Below are 6,613 nucleotides of genomic sequence, written 5' to 3'. Positions count from 1 at the left end.
AAGCGCCAAAGCCCTCTTGAGAAAGCAATAATAAATCCAACTATGAGATCCAAACACGAAGACCTCAAAACTCAAAAATACCAATACAAAATTACATCATACATAGCGGCAGAACCAATAATATACATAAGTACAAGAATTTTAATGCAAAAAAATTTCATGTGATACATAACTACAAAAAATTGATCCAAACAGAGGAGGGAGTGTCCCTCATTCCGCAACTGATCATACACAAAACATCTGATCGCCCTTCAACAATCATCCTACCGAACAAATCTATATCAAAACTTCGCTCTAAAGGAACCAGATTCTTCACAAAGACAAAGAATGTCAGTGCACCTTCATCATATAGATGGGTTGGATGACGCAAGTTGTGAGCATGTCGGATGCTCCGCCGTTAATGAAGGACTCGACAGTGTTCCAGACGCCGGACTGGCTCTCTGGCTTTGCCTCCCGCTTTTCCACCAGCACGCTTAAGAAGGCTGATCCGAGGGGAAAGGGGACATGGAGCCAATGGCGAGGCTGATAGCGTAGTGGGGAGGGAGACTGGGCATTGCGTATAAATATGGTCGAGAGGGACGAGTCGGGTTCTTTCCATGGGTAAATGGGAGCTCATCCCCTCAAAGAAACAGAATCCATGGCTGCCTCTGATGATCTGCTTCAGGGGCTATTTGGTAGCAGGAGATGAACAGAACGAAGGTTATGGCAGAGGAAACTCGCACTCGGTGGGTTGGTTAAGAAGGCGGGAGAAATAACGAAGGTGGGATCGAATGAAGGGTTACAGGAGTAAAAAATCCGAGGGGTAATGCAGGCCGCAGGGTCTCACCTACGGCCGGCGTTTCCCTCAGATTCACGGCCCCGGCGAGTGAAACGCCGCGCCAAACGACACTAAATTGCGGCTTTTCGCCGCACCACACAAAGAAAGCTACGCCAAACGCAGCCTAAAACTCTAGCCGCGTTTACAAACCATTACAAAGCAACCGGCAATACTTAGCGCCACAAAGCTTTATAGCAACAGTTGTCATAACACCACGCAACGGCGACTTTTTTAACTGCCACATACCTGCTTGTGATAGTTAAAACAGCCAATGTAAACATTTAAAAAAAAATGATTTCTACAAACACCACCTATAAAAAAAAGAATGTCAATTCAACAGCCTGGTACAATCAAAACATCACAATATGGCCAACAAGCAATACCTAACCCAATTTAGAATAATTTACTCATTCAACATTTTTAATATCGAGCAAAATTTCATCATTTATCCGTAGAATATTCAATTCACATAAGTCATAAATGTATCTCATTTACAGCCAGCATAACTTAAAATTGTAATTATAAAAAAAAAATAAAAATGATACAAGAAATTTAATTAGAAAAACTCACTAGGCCATATAAGTCATAAACCATTTACAAAAAAAATGAAACTAAAAATGACCCGGGATACTAGGAGGGTAACAACATAATATCGGCAAAGAAAGACTACCAAAGCCCGCATTTTACTCTTTCCACTAAGGCCCAACTTGAAAATCACTTAGGAAGAACTCTCATCTTTCTTCCTTATCATGTCACCTGTTTTCCCATGCATTAACTTCTAAAGATTATTCCTTGCAGCTAAGCAGAAATACCACAACCTTTTGGGGAAAAAAAGCTGAAATATAATAATTAACAATTAATTGATTATGTTCATGCTAAGAGATAAATTAATTGAATGCTAATTAGTTATCAACTCGCCACAGTTTCAGCTCAAGTTATGACTCTTTCCGTCTTGGTTATCTTCACCATTTGCAAACTTATTCTTGTTATTGTATGTAACCAAATCTGCGAGGTTGAATCCGTCATCTGCGCAAACAAGGTTGATGCTAGCTACTCCAAGGAAATAAAATACATAATTGACCTTGTATTCTTAGAAAATGTGTATTATTGTAAAAATAATAATAAACAACGTGATCTTCAAACTTTATTGTAATGGATAAAGCATGATACTTGTGAAAACCAAACAGTAGAAATGATCTACTTTGCCTTCCAGATTTTTGTTTGAATGGAAGTCGCAATAAATGAATATTCTCACTTCATTGTGCCGGAGCTACAAAATTTGGTCTTCAAGTTTTAATTTTTATCCAGAATGCACATCAATCACTCTACAAATCTGAAACAAACAGGTTGGGTGGAAGCAGAAAATAAGGGAAGAGTGAGAAAGAAAGAGAGAGAGAGAGAGAGATGCAGAGATGGAATGCAATGAAACTTTAGGTACATTTGGCGCCGCATTTTTCTCGCGGCACAAACCGAAAATGGGGAAACCGTAGAATTACGACATTTGATAAATTCGTCGGCTTTAAAAAATTTTGATAAAATGTTCCTTCGATTTTTACTGCCCTACCCCTTCCCTCCACACTCTCGCGACCAAGCTTCACTCTCGTGTCCTGCTCTCCCCTCTCCCGCGATTCTACCCTAAAGGTAAGATCCCAACTCTCCTCCTCTTTGATCAGTGTCTCCGTTAGCAAGGGTTTGCCAGTCTTGGTGGTTACTTTGCATTCTCTATCCCCTCTATTCTTCAACTCTGCTTGGTTTTTTTGCTCTCTCAGTCCACGGTATTCTCTATCATTATCTACTGTGGCATTTTGATTTTATGATGGTTTTAACTTCTCTAAACTCTATTCGGTCCATGACTTTTGGGTGGTTGTGCACTGGTGTTGGATTTTGCAATTTCTAAGATTTTACTTTTATAATTCCCGCGATTTTGCATTGGTGTTGGATTTTCTTTATTGATGATGTGGTGATGACTTGTTCTATGGATTTGGTGATAACTTGTTCTGTGCATTTGGTAACGACATTACTTGTAATGTGATGTTGTTTGTTACTGTGATGATGATTCAAATAGTTTTAAATGAGTGTTGGATTTTGGAACTTGTCTATTTTCAGTTTTTTGAGATTTTCTTCTTTGGGTGATGTGGTGATGGGTTGTTCTGTGAATTTGGTGAGATGATTACTTGTGCTATGATGCTAGTTTTTTTTGCGATTTTGATGAGAACAATATTGTTGCTGTGATGTTGGTGGTTACTATGATGATGAAGAAGCTTGCTGGTAATGGGTTGGCCGAATTTTGTTGGTGGTGGATTGCTGGCGGTGGTTACTGTCATGACAAAGAAGATTCATGGTGGTGGGTTGGCTGAACATTGTTGGTGGTGGGTTGGCTGAACATTGTTGGTGGTGGTGGTGGTGGTTACTTTAATGGTTGTGTGGTTATGTGTGAGTCTGGTTGTGTATTGTGTGGAAATGTTGATGCGTTGTTGTGTTTGTGGACGTGTTGGTGGTGGTGTATGGAGGTGTGTGGAGGTGTGTGGTAGTTTGTGTTTGGAGGTGGTTGTATGTGGAGTTGTGATAGTGTTGGCGTGGTTGTGTTTATGGTAGTGTTGGTGATGGTGTATGGAGATTGTGTAGTTAGTGGTGGTGTGTGGAGATGTGGAAGTGTTGGTGTGTGGAGGTGTAGAAGTGCTGGTTTGTGGTTGTGTTTGTTGAGGTCTTTGTGGTGGTGTGTGGAGGAGTTGGTTGAGGTGTGGTATGTGGTTGTGGTGTGTGGTTGTGTGTTATGTGGTTTTGTGTTATTGTCTGTTGTGTTGTTGTGTTGTGTGATTATGTTGTGTGGTTGATTGTTGTGTGGAGATTGGGTAGTTATGTGGTTGTGTGTAGTTGTGTGTAGTTGTGTGGGGTTGGAGTGGGTGTGATTTCTAAAGGCATTGGTGTGCGGTTGTGATTTTTAAAGATGTTGATCTGTGGCTGTGATTTTTGCTACTTCTTCCGTCAAATATTAATGTTTAGCTTTTTTAATGCTAGTAACACATGGTTAAGACAAAAGAAGACGATTTATCAGCAATCAAGGATAAGAAAGCCAAACTTATATTTTATGACCTATGTCTTAAGGAGATCCAACTGGTAAATAGGCCTACCAACTATTTTAATAAGAAAGCGTGGAAAAATATAATGAAAAGGTTCAAGTAAATGACGCGAAGGGAATATGATAGGATACAATTGAAAAATAAGTGCAATCAGTTGAAAAAGGACTAAAAAATAGGAATTAAAACGAGGATCCACAGGCTTGGGTTGGGATCCAATCAAACGAACATTTGATGCTTCAGAGGAATGGCGGGCTGAGAGAATGGAGGTGCGAGCATATACATGTATGACTTTCCTTTCCTGACTTTCTTTTTCTGAAATGAATAAACATATCCACGTCCCCTTAATTTGCAGGTATTGACAGTCGTCAAGAAATTCAAATTCAGTGGTACTGGCCCTGATCTAAAAGAAAATTTGGACAATATGTTTTGTGGGTTGTGGCAACGAGGACTAATGCCTGGACCCCTAGTGAGCAAATGTGTGTAAACATACCTGAGAACTTGGATGCAGAGCAAGCAACTGACTCCATTTAAGACCAAGCTCAATCCAGAATGAAGTGGAGTCCACATGCAGGTCAAAGCGTTCAACGGTAGAGAAAAAGAAGAGGGGGTTACTTTTATTAGAAGATAGATATCAAAATCGGTGGCTTAATGCACAAGTGATCCTGGGACTTCACAAGTGGTCTCCGTCGACGAAGTTATCTGAGTTCTGGAGGCAACTCTAGAAATTTATGATATGTCGTTTTATTTGAACTCTACGAAGTTGTTGTAGAACCCGACCCATAAATAGTTTTTCATGAAGATGACCCCTTACCGTAGAATTAATTATTTACATTTTGTTTACAACAGCAGGGACCATTGATTTATTCAGTTATCATTGCACTATTTGTATTTATATACAAGTAGGTTTATCATATTTTTGATTTCAATGTTTTTTCTTTTTCTTTAGAACAATGTTAATATTATTTTGAATGCTTCTCTTTTCAGTGGACACTTTGTAATTCGTTATTCGAAGTTCATTAAAGTCGTTTGATTCACATGTCTTACTTGAACAAAGCACTTGTTCAACATAGATTCACAAAAAAAGAAACGCAAAAAGAGAATTGTGATAGCAGTATGTTTGATGTAGAAGTACTACAACTCATATGTAGATCGATCTCTCTGCATGAGATCATCTTACATTGGTGATAAATGGGTTGGAGAGTAATTTTAAGGACACACTACAAGATTCAGCAGCATGTTTCGTATGACACAATCCATGTTTGTAGATCTTCTAGATGAATTACATAGGATTCATAAACTTATGGATCCTCTAGAATGACAATAGAGATATGTTAGCAATAGCACTCTACATTTTGTCACAGAATGAATTAATGAGAAGCGATTTCAACATTCATCGGAGACAATCAACATATACTTTATAGTGGGGTTGAAGACTCTTGTTAGTTTGTCATCAAAGATTATCAAGCATAAGGATCTAACAATTGAGAAGACTCTAATAAAAATTGCAAATAACCTGCATTATATGACATTTTTTTTAAGGTAAATCTTTTTACTCATTATATTCATAATTCACACGAACTTCTTTAATTAATTAGAATTGTATTGGAGTGATCGATGGAAAACACTTGGATGCACGCGTATCAAAAAATGAAAGAGTCACATTCATTGAGCGGTGTGGTTCACCAACACAGAATGTGATGGTTGCATGTTATTTCAACATACACTTTACTTCTATTATGACTGATTGGGAAGACAGTGCGCATAACAATCGTATATTCTCTTTTGCCACAAGAAATCAATAGCACGACTTCCCTCACCCACCTTCAACTTTGTTTAACTATTAATTATATTTATATATTTTTTTAAATTCATTACTAATTATTGTATTTACGATAAAGAAATATTATTTGGTCGACGCTAGATATCCCTTACAAAGGGAGTATCTAAAGTCATTTTCGGATACCAAATATCATATTCCTGAATTTGAGAGACCCAACAATGTTGTTTAGGACAGAAAGGAAAGGTTTAACAAGAGACACTCACCCTTACACGGTGAAATTTAAAGAACATTTAGAGTGTGAAAGAAAAAATGAGTCACACTGCGTGATATGCCTAAATATCCATTTCTGAAGCAGGTGCAGATTATAGTGGACACAATGATTCTCCACAACTATATTCGACAACATCATTGGCGTAATAACGTAGACTTCAGCATTGTCTATGATGATTGTTTACACGTCCCACCTGAAACATTTAAACATCACATAGAACAATTTATACTACAAGCAGAAGTAGAATCACAAGAGGGTTGCACCCAGGATGACGAAGGTGCTCAGGAAATGATTTAATTGAGAGAGCGGATTACATACGTTATTGTTGGATTTCATGTTTATTTTCTTTCCGTATTTATTTGAAATTAATTGTTTGCTTTTTTTTATGTTATTTGTAAGTATTTCTTTTTCCATTTGCATTTATTTAGTTTTTGTCTTGGTGATTTGAGAGGTCAATGATGAGACTTTTGACCTTATGGGTTCTTCTGGATGGTCTGTTAGTCATTATTGGTTGGTGTCAAATGTGACATCCTAATAAAGGAAACTAAGTTCCTCTCTTCTTTTTGGTATTGCAATTTTTGAAGTTCTTCTGGATGACCTTTTTTTGTGATATGCATATGTTACACACACAAGATTGTACTACGTGAGTTAAAGGCGATTGAGAA

Source organism: Phalaenopsis equestris, unplaced genomic scaffold (genome assembly GCF_001263595.1).
Source record: "Phalaenopsis equestris unplaced genomic scaffold, ASM126359v1 Scaffold000179, whole genome shotgun sequence".
Lineage (NCBI taxonomy): Eukaryota > Viridiplantae > Streptophyta > Magnoliopsida > Asparagales > Orchidaceae > Phalaenopsis > Phalaenopsis equestris.
Note: the sequence above shows the minus strand (reverse complement) of the source record.